Here is a 22,854-nt window from a genome sequence, read left to right as displayed (position 1 = left end):
CACTTTGAGAGCCATGGCATGTTTCCAATGCTCTGCGTGCCTAGTTATACTGGTACAACAGGACTTCCATTCCTCTTCTCCTTCATTTCATTTTCATTTCACTTTTAATTTGTATACTGCCTTTCTACACTATTATACACAAGGCAACTTACAGCAACGGAATAAACAAAGAACACAAACCTTGTAATAATCTGATCCAGTACAAATACAGTAGTCATAATAAAACATAACTTTAAAATGGAACAACTTATATCAAATAAATCAAGAATCTATTGGAATATAATAGTACACCATCAAAACATCAGCAAATAATAATTAAACAGAAATTCACTCTTATCAATTACAATAAATAATTACTGAACTGTGATAAAAAATAACTGCTAGTCACAATACATAAAACACCACAATACATGCAAAACTGCCTTTCCCCATGCACCCCCCAAATCTGTTCTGGAGGGTCCCAAAAAATGGAGCTCATTTTGAAAGTGCATGGCGGGGGGGAACAGGGGTACACACCGTAATCTGCTGCACCAGCAAAGTTGCAGCATTGGATTTAAACAGTTTTCAGTTTCAGCCTAGCTCTTTGCAAGGCTTTTATCTCTGAGCAAGGCAAGAATCTGCCACTGATTCACCGCTTCTGTGTGCCCAGTTCATATCCCCAGTCCTTTTGGTTCCATATCCATTTCATATCTTTAAGTCATCACTTGTGAGTGGCCTGTGCGATGCGGCCTGCCTGCAGAGAAGGGATGGGGAAGAAACTCGCTTCAGTTTGCATTGAAAGATGGATCTACCTCATTTGCACTTTCCAGAACAACAAGCGGATCATCCTTCAGAAACTCACACTTCTCTGAATCTTGCAACGCAGTTCTCCAGTCAAGCAATGTGTCTGAAAATATATAGTCTAAAGTGGATGTGTAAATGCACATTTGAGCGAAAATAGCATTCAAAATATTCGGGTCATTTCTTTGCAAAAGTGTCTCTATGAGGCAAAATTGCATGCAGAAATGTGGCTATTAAGAGAAATTCACACAAAGAGGCTGATGAATTTTCATGAAAGAGGGTTTTTTAAAACAACAACAAGAATTGCTGTGCAAATGTGGAACTGAACTCAGGATTGGGAGCGCGGGGGGGGGGAGTGGACAACTGAGAAAATGGCAACTGACCAATTCACATATCCCTGCTGCTGAGATCCTCCTCAGAGGTCTTCATGTGTGCTACAAGGTTATCCCAAAATGTGCCTCATGAGGACTAAGGGGAGGGTCTTTCCAGTGGCTGCACCCAGTCTCTGTCACCTTGTCATCCTTCTTTTGGGCCCTAAATGGTTGTTCCCTTTTAGAAGTGGGTTTAATTGTGTTGGCTAAAGTACTTTTGATGGTTTGTATTTTTAAATATCTATTTCTCTCTGCTGCTGTTTTCTTCTTCTTTGCTGGCTGCTTTATTGTAATTCTTGCTCCCAAGCAGCTTTTTAAAAGACTGAGTTATTGTCTTAGCTTCTGTTTGTTGGCCACCTTGGGCTTCTTGAGGAAAGGCAGGGTATAAATGTTTTAAATAAGCAAAGTACCACGAGCATTTCAATGCCAGGCTGATTGTTTTAATAGTCTGTGAAGCTCCCTAATCCCCCATTTTATATATTTCAATCAACCGTGACATGCCAGGAGCTGTTCCCAACCTTAAAACACTGTGAAGAGCTAGGCTGTCATGTTCACTTACGATTGGTGGTAGATGCAAAGGAAGATTGCAGACATCAGTGGGATTTAGTGATTATATTCATAATAGATATCGCAATTGCAGTACACTGCACTTAAGGCAAAGCTATTATTCTTAAGAGAACAGGACAGCGGAAGACAAAAAACTTGGCCAAGTTTGATTTCAGGTTGATTAAGAAAGGTAACCAGAGAATAAGCAGACACTGGATATGAAAGAGGGCCTCTGATTGGTCTTGTAATTGGCAGTCGCATGGCCACAGCAGTAACAAATGTTTTCTAATTCTTCAAGTAAAAGTTCCATCATTAAGAAGTGACTGTTAATTGAGCCAACACAGCCAAGGAAGAACCAAATTAGAATTAAAGGCATTTAATAAGAGTGCTCCTTTTAACAGGAAGGATAGAGAGAAACACACTTGAAATTACTGTTCTTGCTTGGAAAACCTTATATTTGTAGGTTTATCCAGTGCTTTTTTTTCTTTAAAAAAATTGTTTAGGGGTACTCTCATTTCCCTACTCATATTGAAATATTGCCCCTCAATGAGGCCAAACTTAGATTCACAAAATGTTTAGGGGTATGCGTACCCCTGCGTCCCTCCAGAAAAAAACCACTGGTTTTATCTGGTCTTAATGAAAAGTAAAAACTTAAAAAAGAATATTTTAATTGCATTTCTAAAATAGTTTAATTTACAGGTGACTATGGGGGCTATTGATACTTTACTACTAATTGACAGCTCCTAGGCTAGCAACCTGGTGCTAGCCATATCTGGTGATATGTCAGAACACAGGAAGACAGGAAGCAGCCTTATACTGAATCAGTATGTTAGTTGATCTAGTTCATCACTGTTCACACTGACTGTTAGCAGCCAGGGATTGAAAGCGGGACCTTCCTCATGCAAACCAGATGCTCTGCCACTGAGCTACTGCCCTTAACCAAACACGAACTGGAGTCCAATGGCCAGGCCTTACATCAGCCCTTGGCACACTGGGATGGCTGACTGGGTCCCAGCTCCCAGACAGGGCCCAGTGGCACTGACACATCATAGAATTAGAGAGTTAGAAAGGAACACAGAGAGGCATCTAGTCCAAGCCCCTGCAATGCAGGAAGCTTTTGCCCAACCAGGGGCTCAGGCCCACAACCCTGAGATTATGGGTCCCACAGACCCTCCAAGTGTCCCTGTTTTTCAGGGACATCCCTGATTTAAATCAGTTTCTGATTTAAAACTGGAATGTCCCATTTTTCCTTAGGATGTTCCTATTTTTGTTGGAGAAATGTTGGAGGGTATGGAGTTATCTGCCCCCCCCAGCCGTCTGAAGGCAACCCTGTATAGCGAAGGTTTTTTTAAAAAAAAAATGTTTAATGTTTTATTATGTTTTCATATACAGTGGTACCTCAGGTTACAGACACTTTAGGTTAAAGACACTTCAGGTTACAGACTCTGCTAACCCAGAAATATTACCTCAGGTTAAGAACTTTGCTTCAGGATGAGAACAGAAATTGCGCGGCGGCAGCAGCAGGAGGCCCCATTCGCTAAAGTGGTACCTCAGGTTAAGAACAGTTTCAGGTTAAGAACAGACCTCCAGAACGAATTAAGTTCTTAACCTGAGGTACCACTGTATGTTGGAAGTTGCCCAGAGTGGCTGGGGCAACCCAGTAAGCTGTTTAGGGTATAAATAGTAAAATTATCATTATGGGTGGAATGGGACATCCCTACTTTCATCAGAGAAATGTTGGAGGGTATGGTCTCATGCTCTCCCGACTGAGCTATCAGGGGTTACATCCTTGGGTAACAAACTAGTTCAAAACGAAGGCAAACAAATGTTCTGATAGAGGATCAGCTGAAAAGAATATGCATGAATACATCTGATACAGGAGGGGAAAGTTGTGGGTGAAACTTAAGAGGTTGTTTTGGAAATGAAGGGCAAGGGAAGTGCAGAGCTTTGCTTGAAAGGAGAGCCAGAGCTCTCAGAAACTTTCTGACCCTTTGAGCATGAGGAGCAGGGAAGGGGCACAAGGTTCTCGCACAGAGAGGATGACAAGACAAAGTCAACAGCTAAGCTGGGAAGCCGTTACTTCCAAGAGGTTGGCAAAGGTGATGTCACTGTGAAAGCAGATCAATAGAGAGACGTGCCTTGCCGTGATTGCAGGAGAATTAGGAACTGGAAACATATGCAAAGGGAAAAGAAACGGGGAAAAACACACACCACCTACTGCCTTAATATGCAATCAGAAGGAAAAAAAATACTCCTTGGAGTAACCGATGAAAAGCAGGATTTTCTATTTCAAGAGTGTATCTCTTCCAAATAGGAGGGAAACTTGATGGGCTTGAAGGTTTTGCCAAATTGAAATAGAATTGGGTACATCCTGAAATGTGCCCTGGAATCGTTGATTTGTTTGCTTTCGTGCTTGTCTGCTTGCTGAGACTTGTGACCTGCTTTCCCTGCTGTTCAGAGTATCTCTCAGAAACTAAATTAAGGAAAACAACAAAAGGGAGATGAGAGTATGAAACTGTCTTATATTGGGTCAGGCCACTGCTCTGTCTAGCCCGGTGCATTCTATTTCAACTTTTCCCAACCCTGATCCCTGTTGATGCTGTTGCATGACCACACACCGTCATCCCTGATCATTAGCCATGATGGGAGCTGTGGCCCAATAACATCTAGAAGGCACCCAAATGAGGAAGGCTGTTCTACTCTGAATGCCTCCTTCAGGGCTTCAGGCAGAGGTCTTTATCTGAGTTTCTACATCTACAGGGTTTATTAATTCGTTAAGGAAACTTACACCCTTCCTTTCCACAATATAGCACTCAAGGTGGTATCCAAAATACCATGGCACTTCAATCCCTAACAAAGCAATAAAAAACACTCAGGCTGGAGAGTGTTGGGTGGAGGTGTCTAAGCTGTGGGATTAAGCCAGGGTTTCCCAAACTTGGGTCTCCAGCTGCTTTTTGGACTACAGTTCCCATCATCCCTGACCACTGGTCCTGCTAGCTAAGGATGATGGGAGTTGTAGTCTACAACAGCTGGAGACCCAAGTGGGAAACTCTGAACTAAGCTGACCTGCCACTAGCCTCTGACAATGGAGGGCGCGAGCATCCTTTGGAGCTTTGTCTTCTTCCCATCAAACATGCCATTGGCAGAAGGCCTCAAGACAGGGAGGTGAGGAGATTAAAGCAGCTGAGAATCCCCCACCAGTCCCACTGCCATTATATGATGACATCCTTCCTGAGGATTCCCATCGCTGAATACCAGTTGCTGGAAATCTCAGGAGGGCAGTGTACTGTTGCGCTCATGTCCAGCTTGCAAACTTTCCACAGGCATCTGGTTGGCCACTGTGAGAATGGGATGCTAGACTAGATGGGGTATGGGCCTGATCCAGCAGACTCTTCTTACATTCTTAGGATTGCTCTACCCATTATCCTCCTTCGCTCCTGCTGTGAAAAGTCCCTCCTTGCCATTCTTCTGCTTCCTTTCTCCCCTCCCTTTGAAGCTTCTCTTTCCCTTTGCTGCCTCTGTTTGCTCTGTAAGGGGGCAGGTCCAGACCAACACATTCTCTCGCTCTTATCCTGAGGCCAGATGGATGTGCAGTAGCTGTTGAAGCATATAAGTATGCCAGTGCTCTTTCCCCTTCATTGCTCCTTGGTATTTGCAGAAATGCCATTTTGGTAGTAAATGCATTGTTTGGGGAATGAGCGCTTAGGACAATAACACATTCATTCACACACGACAAATAGCCGCGTCAGGGTTTCAGCCAGAGTATTTGTTATGCACGTTGCCTTAGTCATTATTGGCTGTTTATCGTACTTCCTTCGTACTTCAGACTCAGAAGTGTATTCCTCTGATAAATGAATGAACACAACCCAATGTGACATCCCGGAACACTGCAAATCATGAATCGCAAATAGCAGAAATGGAGCAGTTTAGAGATAAACCTTCAGCTGAAGACAGAATTTTCCTCCCCTTTCCCCTTCTCTTCTCCACAAATAGTTTGCCTGTGCTCATGTTTAAGAGGAGCATCAACCAAAATCAAGGTCACTTCATGTAAATCAATAGGGTTAACTTCTAAGCGAACATGGTTAGGATTAGGATTATAAAGCAGTTAACAGTTAGGTGTGTGGAAAAAATAAATAAAAATGCAGTTATACCATTGAAAAGAGGAGGTTTCAGGTAAATAGCACTCAGGCTGCAGTCCTACCTGGGAATAATAAGCCCCACTGAATTCTAGGTATATATGGATAGGATTTCACTGTCAGGGTGGTAGATTAAGCAGTAGGGCTAAACTGAAATGTCTCTGAAAAGATTTTTCTAGCTATCTTTTTGAAAAAGAAATGCTTGCCTCGCCCTGCCCTGCCAGAGAATCTCAGTCCTCTTGAGAACATTTTGCAACATGGGCCTCCCCAGTTTCACTGCACACGAGTCTGGGGGCACAATTGTGGATCCACTTTTAATACTATTTAATTTTATAGGGAGAGATTCGCCTGACAAGCCTCAAGTCTAGGACACTTGCACAATGGGTCTTTCCCCTTCTCCTCCCCCTGTGTCCGTCCTTTTCCCCACCCCCCAAAAAATGGCTCTAAAGGATTGGGAGAAGCCCCCAAAATAGTGCACAGGTGGAGGGGAGGAGGAATCATTCCATCTAGCAAGCTGATATGCTTGTAGAGACAGAATGTTCAACGTAGTTCAACGATGAATTCCACCCATTGAAAGATTGCCCATTCCTCCCTTCATTTATCAATATGAAATAGCAATAGAGTTTAATTCAACATTAAGTGAGCCAAAAAGAAAAAGAAAAAGGATTTTCTAAGGAATACTATTGGAGAATTTCACCTCCCGCATTCCAAGAAAAAAATGGCAACATGTGTCATCCTGAAGAGTGTGGACAATTTGGAAAGACCATTTTCAGTCAGAATGATTAAACACCTGCCATTGATCTTAAATGATGGAGTAAGAACATTGCTTTCCCTCCACTGAAATCAGTGGGACTTAGAAGTGTTTATCTTTGGCTCATGGACACAGTTTTCTTTTTTAAGTTGATTGAAAGCTATTCAAAAGCTCACCTTGGATTTGGATGATATCCAACGTCAGTCAGTCTCAAAGTAATATCCACTGAAATCAATTGACTTAAATAAATCCATTGACTTCAGTGGATCTACTCTGAATATAGCCTTTGGTTTTGAAAACAATAGGAGTTGTGGAATTATTCTTGGCTAGGAGTTACACCCCTTGTCCTTGCAACTCTGGATGTGTGATGGATGCCTGACTTGGCTGGGGATGGGAGGGCAATTGTCTTCCTCCCCAGAGATCCAATCTGCTCTCCAACCAGCCTGGTTGCACAGAAAATATAGTCCCTGTTAACGTATGAGTCAGCTTCGGGTGAGCAATGCTGATGTCTTAAACAGATTCCTGAAAACAACTTGATGAAGAAGAAAAGTGACTAAAATAACACCCTGAATCTGTCTCTCCAATTGTTCCTGCTGAGACTTTGACCGGGTTACATAAACCATATCAAGCACTGGATGTAGCCCTGGAAAATATCAACCCCATAGGATAAGTAAAGATAAAGGTAAAGGTAAAGGTAAAGGGACCCCTGACCATTAGGTCCAGTCGTGGCTGACTCTGGGGTTGCAGCGCTCATCTCGCTTTACTGGCTGAGGGAGCTGGCGTACAGTTTCCAGGTCATGTGGCCAGCATGACTAAGCCGCTTCTCGCAAACCAGAGCAGCGCACGGAAATGCCGTTTACCTTCCCGCTGGAGCGGTACCTATTTATCTACTTGCACTTTGACGTGCTTTCGAACTGCTAGGTTGGCAGGAGCAGAGACCGAGCAACGGGAGCTCACCCCGTCACGGGGACTCAAACTGCCAACCTTCTGATCGGCAAGTCCTAGGCTCTGTGGTTTAACCCACAGCACCACCCACGTCCTTCATAGGGTAAGTAGATTCCATCAAACATCCTATTTGATTCATGGATTTCCCATGCACGGAAATCCTTCTTTGTTTTTAATGTATAGACGACTTTTCGGGAGATGCCCCCAAAGCAGGGTAAAATAAAATAAAATAAAATAATGAATTAACAACAACAACAACTCAAAGAAACAGCAGCAAGCACAGGACTACAAAAGAGCCAGATTTTTATAAAATCTACTGCAGGTTTCAGGGGTACAAATTGAAATGCCTGCCTAAAATGGGAGGTTTTTATGAGTCTCTGTGGGGGTGGGGCGATGGAAAGAAATGGGGCCTTGCAAGGCTCACAAGGAAGAGTGGTCCAACTTCAGATACTGCCAGAAAGCATTCAACTAAGTTCATTGGGCATTGCTCTCATGCAGTGCATGAACTGATTCCCCTGAAAAGCATTGCACTTGAGATGATGTGCTGAGGCATGGAAGTTATATCTGTGATGTTCTTATCTGTGATGGTCCATTCACACACAAACACAAGCACTTCCAGATACTGTAGGCATCAAGTGGTGAAAGTGCATGTGTGAATGAATCAGCTCCAAGTGTGCAGTCAAGATGTACACGTAAGCCAACCCTCTATGTGCCCTTTCCTGAGCTATGCTAACTACAATTCACCATGTGCCATTGATGCTGAATTGCATAAGAATGTCTTTAAGAACCAAGCCACATTTTCTCAAGCTACAGGAATGATTAACCAACCATTAAGTGCTTTTTAATTCTGTGCTGCCGTGGAACCTGGGGCGAAGCTGTTATATGATTCTTCTGGAGAGTCAGTTGCAACTTGCATTGAAGTCGCTTCAAAGCATTTGAGAACCTTTGTAAATTATTCACCGAAAGAAGGAACTGCCAAAGAATGTCCAAGCCAGCTTGGCCATTAAGGCAAATTCCAGCAGCCTTCACCTTGTCAACCGAATCCCTGGAGTCATATATTTTTAATGGCAGTGTAAAATTCCTTTATATAAAGGGTCAGGGCAGCAAAGGACAAGGCCAGTCATCTTATTTACAACTAACATGTTTAGTGTAATGAAAGATGTTTCTCTCATTGAACAACGACAATGACAAAAACCCTTCCTTGGGTGGAGCTTAGATCAATGCAGGGCAAACAGATGCCTTGCCCCGCCAAGGAAGAAACGCCACTAGTATCATAATCATTATCACTACTTACCCAGGGTTGGGCAAGTTATGGCGCTACAATGCTGCTGGACTCCACAGCGTCCATCAGTCCCAGCCAGCATGCAAGATCCAGGAAGCCACAAGGTTCCCCATCCTTGCTGTAGTGTTAAGAAATGTAGGCTATTCGTTGTGCATAGAATGAGAACACCAAAGACGACTTCCCCTCCCAAAGTGCAAGATTCGGAAAAGAATGAAGATTTCAAAACGGGGGGCAAAGAGGGGAGGAGAGACTCAGGATCATGTTCTGCCCAATGAGATAGATGATAGATAGATGACAGACAGACAGACAGATGATAGATAGATAGATAGATAGATAGATAGATAGATAGATAGATAGATAGAGATAGATAGATAGATAGATAGATAGATAGATAGATAGATAGATAGATAATAAGTCTACTTTTCACATGCAGGACATAAGTGAGTAGCAGCTCACAGCACAAACAGAACAAAAAAGGCACAAGAAATATTTCATTCAAACAAAGAGAAAAGGTTAATGCTTTCTGAATTCCCTGCTACCTTCTTCACAGACCTTTTGCTTTATGTATATGCTGTTGTGATATTGATGGAAATTATATTGATGGAAATAAATTTTCAATCCTTGGTTGGTATTGTGAACTCAAAAGTTGTTGCTAGAAAAGCATCAGATAAAAATACCAGCGGCAGACAAAACCATTTGCGTTAAACAGTTTCATGAATCCCTGATCCCAGTGTGGAAACAGTAGGTGAGGAGATTAAGCATGAGTGCTGAGGACCAAAGTAATGGAGCCCTCACTTATTTTGCTATAGCTTACGTTGATGTTGCTGGAGTGGGACAGGGCAGAAGTGTGGTCAGGGCAGTGCAAATGTGCTGGCAGGAGTATTGGATTGGTTGTGTTGGTGTAACCCCATCTTCCTCAGTCCCATCCAGATAAGCTGTAGCAACACCAGCGTCAGGAGGGCATCTCCATAACTCTGCCCCAGCCTAGCGACCACTACTGAAGTAAAGTGTTCCTGGGCTATACCACATCAGACGGCAAGTGGTACTGGTGAAGGCTGCATGTTTGAACATTCTCTATTTTAAAAATATTGTTGCGTATAAAATATGTTAATGTGTCAGGGGGAAACTACCCTAGAACTTTTCTCTCTTAATTCTACTTGATGTGGAGGAGGGTTTTTAAAAAATTAAATATGGGGAAGTATTCAGCCATGCAATTGCCCACATGCAGTCTAAAGTGATACAAGCCAATAACCATTTTACCATTTTGTGTTCTGTATGTGAAGAGTTTCATTATACTGTAGAAGTTGCCCACTCTGGGTCGATGAAGTAGGAAGAACACTAAACCCTTTCATGTTCTCATTTATGGTGTAACTAGGTCAAGCCCATGATCTTGGCATTAGTGAAATTGGTGCTACGGTGACCGGGAACAGCGACGCTTCCATTAAAATACAATAGTAGTCCAACCTGAGCAGCGGTTGCATTGCATAATGTGGTTAGATGTGTGCTTAATCAGCATTGACACTTTGATGGAGAGGCAGATGGAAATAGCCATTGACCTGCTATTAATACTGGAGCTGGAGATAAAAATGATCTTTTAGTTTTATACAAGAAGAACATGACATTTTGAGAGAGGGAGACATTAACTTCACAATGGGATTTAGGAGGTTTCCAGACAGATGCGCCATGGTGGGAACTAAGATCCCAGTGATTCCAGCAGCTAGATCCCCAAAAGCTGGGAGCAACTTATTGTAAGCTCCATGGAACGTTTATCAAATATTTTATGTTGCTATCTGCCAAGCTCCATAGCTTAGTAATCCATGTGATTACATCATGGCAGCAGTGCAGCTGAGCTGTGAACCAGAAAATCTGTGCTGTGAACCAGTTCAAATCCCTTCTCTGCCATGAACCTGCTTTAGGCAAGCTGCAGGGGCTGCAATATGGGGATAGCAGTACTGACCTCTCTTCCAGGGTTGTTGCAGGGTTTACTGAGATAATGGATGCAAATACCTGGAATGCTCTAAAGTGCAAGATACTGCTGGTATTTAACATCACTGCTGCTAGTATTCATGCTCTTTCTGTTCCCGCTTCTTCAAATATACAAGGAAGAGGCCAAGGAGAAGGAAAGAAAAACAAAAGACATGCCCCTCCTTTAGACAACACCGGGATGGGTGCAGGGATCAGAGAAAATGGAGTGGAGAAAAGGGATGGAAGGATAATAAGAATAATAAGAATAATTACTTATACCCCGCCCATCTGTCTGGGTTTCCCCAGTCACTCTGGGAGGCTTCCAACAGAATATTCAAAACACGATAAAACATCAGTCATTAAAAACTTCCCTAAACAGGTCTGCCTTCAGATATCTTCTAAAAGTCAGGTAGTTGTTTATTTCCTTGACATCTGATGGGAGGGTGCTACTACCGAGAAGGCCCTCTGCCTGGTTCCCTGTTACCTCACTTCTCATGGTGAGGGAACTGCCAGAAGGCTCTTAGCACTGGACCTCAGTGTCTAGGCTGAACAATGGGAGTGGAGACACTCCTTCAGGCCTACAGTTTAGAGCTTTAAAGGGCAGTACCAACACTTTGAATTGTGCTCAGAAATGTACTGGGAGCCAATGCAGGTCTTTCAGGACTGGTGTTATATGGTCTCGGCGGCCACTCCCAGTCACCAGTTCTAGCTGCCGCATTCTGGATCCATCAATACTGGTACTCTCAGTTTCTCACTTTTCCAATCTTAAATTTTCCAGTCTTAAATTCTCCACATTTCTGCAGCAAATTATTTTTTACTTGAAAAAGGTTCTCATGAAAACTAGAAGGGAGCCACTTCTGTCTGCCTTGCAAGACATGGGACTGTAGTGCCATATGGATGGTAGCATATAGGATTGTTCCTTTGCGGGTGTCTTCCTAAGCCATCAAACGAAACTGCACACACAAGCCTGGTTTTGCATGCTTCTCTCTTGCTCGATTGGAACATTTAGGGGCATCACGATCCATTCATTTGTATACTGCTTTTCATTCCAAAGGGCCCCCACATGGTGGACAGCATGTTAAAACAAAATAGAAACAGAGTACAATTGAAATGCCATAAATCATTCAACAAGTTAAGCAATATTAAGCAGCAAAGTCACAGCACTGGAGGCCAAGATCCTGCACCTTAAGGAGATTTGGGGCTGCATCAGATCTGGAATAATTAGATACTTTTAGGTTCCAGATCTGAAATAATTAAAGCCCTCCTACTAAAAGAAAATCCAGTGCCAGACTATTTGAGCCTCTTTTAAACCAAAGAGTTGCCCAGCTTCCTTGAACATCTATGTGGTGTCTATTTTATTCTGAGATGGAAAGCTCTATGAATTTAGGTACATCATTCACCAGACATTATGTAAGTTGCACTGCAAGATGACATATCATAATTGATAGCTTGACAGCTGATTCCCCTCATTTTCAGTGTCTTGATATATAATGTACATACTGCAATGCATTTCAACTACTGTGTACATCATCACAGTCAATCATCCTGAAACAGCACCTTGGCACGAGTTCCTTTCCGTAATCTTCTAAGTGGGATACCTTGACTTTGGTATAGGAAATGTTTTCTGCCACAGTAGTTTGAATTCTGCTAGTTGAAATGGCTGAAGAAATCCACCAGGATTACAAATATCTTAAGATCTCTGTGAAGAAGGGGAAATTATGGTAGAATGATTATAATAAGATAGAAATTACTCCAGCTGTGTATTGAGCTTTAGACTGAGTTTAACTCTTTATGATGGGGAGGGGCACAGTAGAGAAGGTGGAGACATTTCACAGGAAATGTAAATTTTGACTTAATCCAATGACTTGGATTACTTAGAAGATGCTTCTGGAGAATGCCTACCTTCTTGGTGTTAATTAATAACCAATTAATTAACCATATATGCTTGCATTATATATGGTCATGGTTCAGGGACTTAATTTCGCTTTTGTACTTACGGCTGCTATGGGGAAATTCCCTTTATGGTGTTATTATGGAGAGGACGTCTGGCAGGAGCCACTATAGTTTGCCTGTATAGTAGGCTGCTTAGCTCAAACTACTGTGGTTTGAGCCACAGCAACAGCAATAACAAATTTCTTGCAATAGCACTGCACTCACTGCTTAGAGTGAAGTCAGAATGAACAGATAATTCCAGGGCCTGTGCGGAGTTCTAGCTAAGCAGAGCTTCTCTGTAACATGTAGCTAATCTCTAGTCTATCATTCCTAATCTGCATGGGCTTCAGAGAGCATGATTTACATTAGTCTGATTTACGGTGGGAGTGGGGGAGTCTGACCTCCAGGTTAGAGAGCCTGGATTTCCATCCTCCCTTATATATTCAGCACAAATGGGAATTCTAGTCATGGTAAGGAAGCCTCTTGGAGGACTGCTCCAACTCCAGAGCTGCCAGTGGTAGTTTTCTCTGGAAGCCCATGTCCTCCTTGGTGGGACTCCTAATTGACCAGAACTCAGGGCTGAGTCACTTTTATATAGCAGTAGCTCTTTGCTGAGTCCTATCCATTGTGGACATGGCTTGGTTTGGCCTTCTTGTCATTCAAGCCACCATCTCGCCAAGCCACCATCTTGTGTCCTTCAAAGCCAGAATCAGGACCAGTGAAGCATCAATGGTTGTCAACTATTTTCCAGGTTTCTGAATTTTGTCTACACCGGGAAGTAGAGGCAGAGAAGTTCCTTTGGGTGGATTTACAGGGATTCTATTGAAAATGAAACGTTTGTTGCAGCACATTTTATTTCTAGTAATCTAGGAGGGAACAAAATGAATCAAAACTTTCTTTGGTGTTGCTGTGATGCTTGATACATTCATACTCTGGGGGAAGGGGGAGTCTTTGTTCATTGATTTGCTGTTGGCTGAAAAGCCATTCATTTGAGGTAAGTTCAATAGTCATGCTGTCTCTTTGAAAAATTGTGGCTTTGCAGAGAGGAAACTATATGCTGCAAATCACATTCATTATCAAAACAAAGAAGAAATGGGATGGAAATCATCAACTCTTTCCCTTTCACATGCATGGAAGCCTTTTGCTCCTTCATCAGCGTAACATGTGTTGCACTTTCTTGGAAATTTCCTATAAAGAAAATGGCTCCCAGGCAGAGATGGGACTAATGAATCAGTAGCACACAGCAGTTTCATTCAAGACTGATGTGAAGGAAAAGGCAAGGATAGTTTAGCCTTAAGCAGATCTCCTGGAAACTGGAAACCCTTCTTGCACTCATTAGCGGAAGTTGACCTGGTGACTTTACCTTGTTTGTGTCCATCAGGGAAGATGACTGACACAGAAGACAATCTAAGCTAAAAAGATCTGATGAGAGGGGGAGGTTCTGCCCTTGGTAGACTTGCTTTTTCCCTCTCTAGATTTTGACTGTATTTTCAGTCTCCAGCCAAAAGCAGTTATAGGTACCAGACACCCAGTTTCCATTGGGGAATAACTTCTTGGAAGCCGTCAGAGATAGTTCAGTGACTTTCCCAATATCATTGGTTGCTGCAAGCACAGAAAGAAACTTTCTTTAGAAATAGGGTTTGAAGTTATATATCTGAGTGCTCTGTGTATCAGAAACAAAAACAAACCACCTCTCTATATCTGTAGAAGGCTAAGAAGCCAGCAAAAAGGCTAGACTTGAGCCCTTCTCCCGGACTGCATTTCCACATTCAGAGTGGCTTTTACACGTGGAAACATTCAAATGTGTAACCTCCCCTCCCCCATCCCTGACCCTGTATTCTGAAGCTGTACAGCTTAGGTGGCCTCTCTGAATATTTGAATTGGCACTGAGGTTTCTAGATTAAGCAGAACCTCAGTAAAAGTCTGGCACCAACCTTTGGAAATAACATTTAAGAAGCACTTTTATTTCATTACGATCTTGCTACAGAAAGGCTAGACAAAATTCTACACCTTTCATTGCACAGAAATATCATCCAAGTTGCTGAAACATAAGAGAATTTAAGAATCTTAGAATATGTAAGAGAGACTCTGGATAACTTTTTCATTCCGAAAAAGGAGCACTCCTATGAAAAATCAATAATTGAATCTTCAAACTCAGAGAACAAACCCATAACACAGTATTTTTATTTTGGTTAAGCAATTGTATTTGGTCCTATTCTTTGAGACAAAATGTTCTTTTTCCCCCCTTTTGTAAAGAGGTATTTCTACCTAACATTCCTGGTTTTGCTCAGGAACCTTTTGCTGTCTTCCATAAGGGATCTTCCAATTCCCCCACAAGCTACAAAATATTATGTCCTTTGTTGGAATGTTCATCGACTGACAAGATGCGACCACCATCATTCATGCCAAATAGTAACTTTTTGCATAGCTTCAGTGATAACTAATGATAGTGCAGAGTGGAGTGGCACTTAAAGGAGCAAGTGCTACACAATCCAGAGCAAGGAAGAATCATTCGTCTTCGTTTCAAGGCATCCATTTTTCTTTTTGTAATAGTTTCTTAACAGCAAATGAACACTAGTGCTCCTCACCTTCAGAACTCTTTGAGATACAACTGCATTAATCCATGCATTCAATTTGGACTTTATCAACCTAATCTATTTTGACTCACCCCATTCAGCACTTTTGAAAGATGCATATCGGGGATGAGGAACCTGTGGTCCTCCATATGGGTTACAACCTCCATCACCTCTGACCATTGGCCATACTCATTAGGGTCAGTGGCAGTCCAGCAATATCTGGAGGGCACAGGTTCCCTACTTGTGGCATACAGGCCTGGACCTTTAGGGAAGAAATATGTGCAGTTGTCTGTAGGGTAGCAACCAGGAATGTCTCTCTCTGCGACTTTACAGTTCATATTTGGCACACAGGTTTCACTGGTAAGAAGGTGTTTTATCCTGAAGGTCGTGATTAGATCTAGGGTAGAATGTGGCCTCTGAGGGGTATAAGACATTTATGGCTTCGTGAGTCAGAAATGTTTTATTTACTTATAAAAGCCTTTCTAAACCACCTATTCATTTACTTATAAGAGCATTTCTAAACCACACTGGTCACAAGAAAGGCTACCTTCTTCTCACATACAGCTGGAGGAGGAAGTTGGGGAAATGATGCTCTTTCCCATTTTCGTTTTCAGTTTTTAGATTATTTTTAAAATTCAGATTAATTATTCTGGATCTAACCGAGATCTCTTGGGCAAGTGAAGGGTGTGTTCCCTTTTATCCTCTGGGTGAGAGGAAAAGAATTGACTAGATAGAGTGACCCAGAAAACTCACACAACTAGCTGTAAACTTCATGTATGTAGGAACAAACAGTTTAGTTTAGTTTCTGTTTTTCTGTTTGTTTGTTTGTTTGTTTGTTTTTTGCCTTCCTTCTGTTGTATCCAGAAATGCCTGCTGATATTAACTGTTTAGAGGCTTTTCTCCTCTCTCACCCAATGGGCTTAATTAAAGTCTGTTGCTTATTCCAACAATAATGTACTGTGGACTCATCTCAAGGACTTGGGGGATTTCTCATGTTACCCAAGTGGTGTTAGAAGCAGCTCCACTGTAGAAGTTCCCACACTGTAAACATGCTGTGAGAAGAGACCTACGGATTAGGAGAAAAAGAGTGTGAAGGTACTTAGTGGCCACAGCTTCCATAGCAACAGATCAAAAAATAAATATAAACCTTTCAGTTCAATTTAAGCAGGAGGTCACATCAGCTCACTCAGTTCTCCATCTGAAGAAGGCTCCATGATGCTCCATGCTGTAGCAGTTCCTGTTTAGCAATGTTGGTAGTTTCCTTCACATAGCTGGTTGTGAACCTGCATGCTTCTGATCCCCCAGGATATTGTCTTATGTTTTTCATCCTGTGCTTCCTCTTATTCATGGAAGGATATTTCTTTGTGTCTAGCAAAGCTGATCACCTCTGGCATTTAAGAGATGCAAAGCGAAAGGGACAGTGGATAAGATGAAAAAGAGCCAGGCTGCTTAAGAGGAGCATAGAATGCACTGGTGACCTGAGCTGCCTTAAGATACACAATCCCAGACTTCAAAAATGCATATTTTATGGTCAATTTGTGGAAGGAGAATGTGGAGGAGAGCAGTTCTGGGACTTTTTCAGAGCAGAAGCAATGATGTCCTCTGCCCAAGTGGTCCACTGCAATGATTTTGGTGTGACCAGTAATCATCATATTTCCTGATTTGTATTATAATACACACTGTTAGCTTTAACCTATATTTAACCTGCATTTTAACCTCTGTGTGTTTTATAGGCTGTGCTTTGTAAGCCTTTTCTACAGAGGCAACTTCCTGTATGAGCTCTACAGGTGCCAACGTAGATAACTATTTCATTTGTGTGAGCTGCTGCAGGTGTGATGTGCAACTAGGCCAACATTTGATACTAAATATTTCTCAACATTCTGGCTCATTCTTGAGGTTGGGCAGGCGTCCTACTTTCCTGGAGACAATCCTCTATTTGAAGGAGTTCTTTCTTTGAAGGGTTGTCCAGTTCCAAGTGCAGCTTCAAGATCAAAATCAGTAAGAAAGGAAACCCTGGGCATTGAACCAACCCATCAATAGCACCAGGGCAGCAGACTCAGCAGGCACAGAGGTTACCTGGTCACCGTCTGTGGTGAGATGTATTGCATTTCTATGTAAAGGATATAGTTTACATCCACAACATAAATTAACATATGGAAATATTATGCAAATTGGTGTCATCTTTCATCCTCATTTTTCATAGAATCATAGAGTTGGAAGAGAACCCAAGAGTCATCATGTCCAACCCCCAGGAATGCAGGAATCTCAGCTAAAACATCCATGGCAGTTGGCTGTCCAACCTTTGCTTAAAAACCTCCACAACCTCCCGAGGGAGACTGTTCAACTGTCAAACTGTCAGAAAGTTTTTTCCAGATGTTTCATTGGAATCTCCTTTCTTGTAACTTGAAGCCATTGGTTCAGGTTCTACCCTCCAGAGAAGGAGAAAACAAGCTTATTTTTGGTGATTTGGAAGAAGCCATCCTATCATTCTAGTTCATTCTATGGTGCCATTAAGTAGTATTACTGTTAAGTTGTGGCTGAATGTATCAGATGACACAGCGATTCTTCAAACAGCTCATGTTTATTCACAGGCCAGAACTGAACTGAACTGAAGGGTTCAGCCAGCCTGCTTATATAGAGCTCCACTAGAACGCAACAGTAACCATTTTCTGTAACTATCCAATCACTGAACGTCACTTTCAATCCCTTATTTGCATATGTGGACCTGAGTGAAAACTATCTACAGTATCCCCCTGCTGGCCCAGGGTGAGAACTTCAGTACATAACAATTACTCCAGGGACTTACCTGCACTGGCAAAGAAAAAGCGCTTTATATGCGTTGCATATTCATTATAACACTGTGACACCAGATGGCACTGTGGAGTTCCGTTTTACAAAGTTTACAATGCGTTTAACTGAAACGCTTCTTTGATGTGTCTAGAACCAGCCCAACTTAACTGCAGTGGGGGGGGGTAGCTTTCTTATATAATATTTAAAATTTTCTTAATAAAATATCCTTTTAGGTGTGGCAACTTGTCGTAGATGTGAGACGTTTATAAATAATTTTGTGTGCCAGTTTATAACTACTGTCCTTACATCCGTTGATGTAATGTACCTTTCAATAATTCACACAAATCTATGATGTATCACAATAACCATTTCTATTCATCACTAATTAATAAGCTGTAAAATATTTAGAAAAGCTTCTTTCATTTAAGTACTACCAGGGTTGCAAGCCATGTTCCAACACCACATGGCAATATGTTAATTTTTTTGGGGGGGAGAGGGTAAAAAAATGCACCATAAAACCAAATAATTTATCGCTGCTTTTTCTATGCGATTTGACATTCTTTTATTTAGGTTATGCTGGAAGTCTCACAAGCACAATGGCCAAGATTGAAAGAACTCCCTTAGGAGTAGCAAAGAAGTACCTTGTTAGTGATCTTGAACTTTTGGGAAAGATAATATAATTTAATTTTTAAAACAAACAAACCACCAAGCAAGCAAGCAAACAAACAAGCAAATATCCAAGGGCTAAGTCCTCCTTGGACCTCCAAATGCCCTCCAGATGGGAACAATTCCCATCAACCCTGACCATGCTTTTTGAGGTTGATGGGACTTGGAGTCCAAACATATATGGAAGGCAACAAGTCAGCTATGCGTGGGCTCTAAGGAATGCCCAATGATGGTGATGATGATGATGATTAAAAAAAATCCTTTTCATAATTTATTTTCCCACACCATGTCACAAACCAAATTCATGAATACCCCCTCAGTTTCAAGAGAAGATTCCCCCCTGTGGTTTGATCCAATGTCTGATAAAGCAGTCACAGCCTTCTCCATTATTCCCATTGTCTCTGGGTCCAGAGGCATCCAGGGAAATGAAGATGGCGGTAGTTGCTGCTGCCGCTTAATCCTGTGCTGTGAAGAGTCATGCTGGGAATTCCCATCAGATCTCTGAAGACGTCAGGGCAGAGCCCTTCAGTGTTGTACTACAGCTCCCACCATCCCTGTCCATTGGCAATGCTGCTGGGGTTCTTGGAAGCAGGAATCCAGCAATAGCTGGAGGCCCACCTGTTGGGTAAGCCTGCCTTCGGGCCTTAAAAGTCAGAACTTGACTGGGAGCCAGCCTAGCTCTCTGACCACAGGTGTAATAACCTCTTTGTCACCAGACCTTGTCAGTTCATCCACTGGACCAGGTGAGGTTTCCAAATTGTCTCCTGGAATTCAGTTTCAAGATGCAAGGATTCCTGAGGAATCAAGTTACGTACATCCTATGCTATATTTTTTGTGATTCCCTTATTTCATTGTGTTTATCCTGGTCCCATAATTTATCCGTGTCCCATGTTGGCCCCTAATATATCTTCCTCTTTTGCTGCTCCCTAGTGTTTCCTCTGAGTGTTTCCTCTGAGGGACGCGGGTAGCGCTGTGGGTTAAACCACAGAGCCTAGGACTTGCTGATCAGAAGGTTGGCGGTTCAAATCGCCACAACGGGGTGAGTTCCCATTGCTCAGTCCCTGTTCCTGCCAACCTAGCAGTTCGAAAGCACGTCAAAATACAAGTAGATAAATAGGTACCACTCCGGCGGGAAGGTAAACGGTGTTTCCGTGCACTGCTCTGGTTCGCTAGAAGCAGCTTAGTCATGTTGGCCACATGACCTGGAAGCTGTACGGTGGCTCCCTTGCCCAATAAAGCGAGATGAGTGCCGCAACCCCAAAGTCGGCCACGACTGGACCTAATGGTCAGGGGTCCCTTTACCCTTTACCTTTAGTGTTTCTTCTAGTTTCTCCGCGACAGGGACAACCAATGTAGGGCCCTCCAATTGTTGCTGGACTACAACTCCCCCCCCCCCCCGTGACCATTGCCCATACCTGCTGGGGCTGAAGGGAGTTTGGAGTCTGGAAGGTGCCCCACTGGCTACTCCTTCTGCAGGGCAATCGGCCTCTGAAACAGGGAGCCTGTGGAAACGGCCGAGTGAAACGGAAACGTGGTGCCCACGAAAACTATATTTACCCTGAAATTACAGGGGGAAAGGCAAGCTGCTATCTAAATAAAGAAATTGCCCACAGCTCTCCCATAATCCAAGAGAGACGGCACTACCCAGTAGGTAAATAATATCCATTTTAAACCCATTTATAAGGCTGCAGTAAGAGATCATAATGAAAGCGCTGTCACAGCCGATTGTGTCCCACTTTCCATGGCGTGAGTTTGTTTTTAAACTATGCCGAAATGGAAAGTAAATCATGAAATGCCTCATTAAAGTAACATTATCTTGCCACAATAAATCCAGCAAAGCACAGGATTTAAAGAGTTTTGGCATGCTGTTGTGGCAGCGTGTGCTAAGACTAAGTCAAGTTAGCAGTAGATTAGAAGGGGCTTTTCATAGGAAAATGTTTGAAATGGATGTGTAATGTGCTTTAAGGCCTACCTTGCTTTGAAGGAGAAGGGTTCTACAGTTGGAAGGAACGAGCCAGATTGTTTCCTCGTCTCCAGCTGGAGCCAAAGTCCTATAGGGACGTTTTGTTTTGTTTTGCATTTTCCACCTATTTATTATACACAAGATGCAACCAAACAGCAACAGATTTCTCCTGAGGTGATTGACCACATCCACGCCCAAATCCACCTCTAAACTGAAATTCAGTAGCTGACCCAGCTCCAGCCTCTGCCCTCTTGTCAGCACTGCGTCTGTTGGTGTCCCTGTCAGCCCCTCCCCGTGTAAGGTGAGCAGGACACCCACCCTCCAAACCTTTGGGCTGGGGCTATCCAGTTTCAGGACGACTGCGACGCAAGGCGGCATGCACAATTTCAGGCGGCATGTGGTGATAGTCCCTCAAGTACTGGATGCCCTCATTGGTCAAATACCAATAGAAATGTCTCCATGCGAAAACTGTTCCTTCACATAACCACGAGATTTCAGCGACTACATTGCTTTCATGACTTAGAGGTTGGGCACATTTTTGTCTGCCAGTTCTGGGTGTTTAGGCATATGAACACCTTTCTTAGCTACCATCACTCCTTCCTTAAAAAGGAGTTTGTAGATGGCAATGTGGGTTTCTTTTAGGCATCAACATCGTGGCAGGGGCAAGAGGCTCGAACACTGGAAAGCATAGGGATGTTCTGTTGAATCCTTGCTTGCGAGTTACAGAACTGTAATCACCAGGTCCATTTTCACAAAGCCGTGTCACAGGAAAGCAGGCACCTGAGATGTGCTCCTAAGAAACGTCCTTATACCAACACAAACATTTGGTCCATGTTGAGCAAAAGGGGAAGGTATCTGCTGACCCTATAACCACAAAATGCATCTTCCACTCCAGTGGCTCTTCTAAACTAGTCAATGTCACTTACTCTGCCTGAACCCTTAACTTACTGACAACCTGGTAACTGTGGAGTGAAAGTGTGGCACAGAGCTCATCAAAGGCACCTGTGATTATTTATTACAAGATTATTTATTACAATATTACATGATTATTAAGTACAACAAGCTTGGCTGGCTACTTTAAAGCAGGCATAGGCAAACTCAGCCCTCCAGATGTTTTAGGACTACAACTCCCATCATCCCTGACCACTGGTCCTGTTAGCTAGGAATCATAGGAGTTGTAGTCCCAAAACATATGGAGGGCCGAGTTTGCCTATGCCTGCTTTAAAGCCTTACAGTGTTTTCAGTGAGCGTGTGTTTTGTTAAACTGTTGCATCACTTTAAATACCAACAGTTTTTATTTAACTATTAATGTTCTAGTTTTGAGGAAAGAGTTAATTACCCATTTAAAACCACTTAGCCAAATCACCCTTGTATTCTCTCCACCCCAACTAAGCCCCAACAACTGAGGACTCTGTGGAAGTCTCCATACCTTCTCTTGTATAGAATTCTGACTCACAGCGAAGGCCCCGCATGACAGTTAAGCTAACTTTCACCTGACCAGAGAGAAACCTTCCCACATCAAATGCATTCTAATGTACATCACACAATAAAAATGTTGTAACGCATTACACAATACCCATCAAAACTTAACCCAAATAAACAAGACTTATACACGGTCCATCTAGCTTGATATTGTCTATGCAGGGGTGGCCCAATCATGAGGCAAGGTGAGGCAACTGTTTCAGGTGGCACATCCACAGAGGCAGCAGATCCTGATGTAGATCTTCATTCCTCCCTTGGCCCTGTTGTAGATCTTCACTCACCCCTTCTTCCCTGGTGCCATTTTGTGGTTCACATCAGGTGCCAAAATGTCTTGGGCCGGCCTTGCCTCTACCACTAGGGTAGATGTCCTCAACAAGGTGTTCCCCAACATAAGAACCACAGTGACTTGGACACCCCACTTAGCATCCACCCTATAACTGGTGGTTCTGGATATTTGCGGGGCTGTCTGATGGGGAGACAGCGGGGCTGTCTGATGGTTCATTTGGTCGTGTGCAGAGGTGTTTTGCCTATTGTTTGGTAGAAGGAGGTCTGAGCATTGCGTGCTCCTTCTATGAAATGGGTGCTTTGTGATGTCTGTGACAGGTTTCCTTTCGATTTCTAAAGGGGCCTCTGAGCCCCAAAAGGGTGGTGGTCCCTAGTCTGCATTGA

The 22,854-nt window shown here is 42.8% G+C and overlaps 1 protein-coding gene and 1 pseudogene across 13 annotated transcripts in view; one reads left to right on the top strand and one right to left on the bottom strand.

Annotated features, from left to right (window-relative positions):
* The window catches only part of KCNH7 (potassium voltage-gated channel subfamily H member 7), a 262,472-nt gene that overhangs the window by 111,848 nt on the left and 127,770 nt on the right, over positions 1-22,854 (top strand). The window lies entirely within an intron of this gene.
* Positions 20,803-21,361, bottom strand: LOC308479052 (small ribosomal subunit protein eS10 pseudogene; annotated as a pseudogene). The gene has a single exon. The product of its transcript is annotated as a small ribosomal subunit protein eS10 pseudogene (transcript).

This window comes from Podarcis pityusensis, assembly GCF_964106645.2.
Source record: "Podarcis pityusensis genome assembly, chromosome: 1".
Classification (NCBI taxonomy): domain Eukaryota; kingdom Metazoa; phylum Chordata; class Lepidosauria; order Squamata; family Lacertidae; genus Podarcis; species Podarcis pityusensis.
The sequence above is the reverse complement of the archived record's forward strand: the minus strand, read 5'-3'. Positions and strand labels throughout refer to the sequence as shown.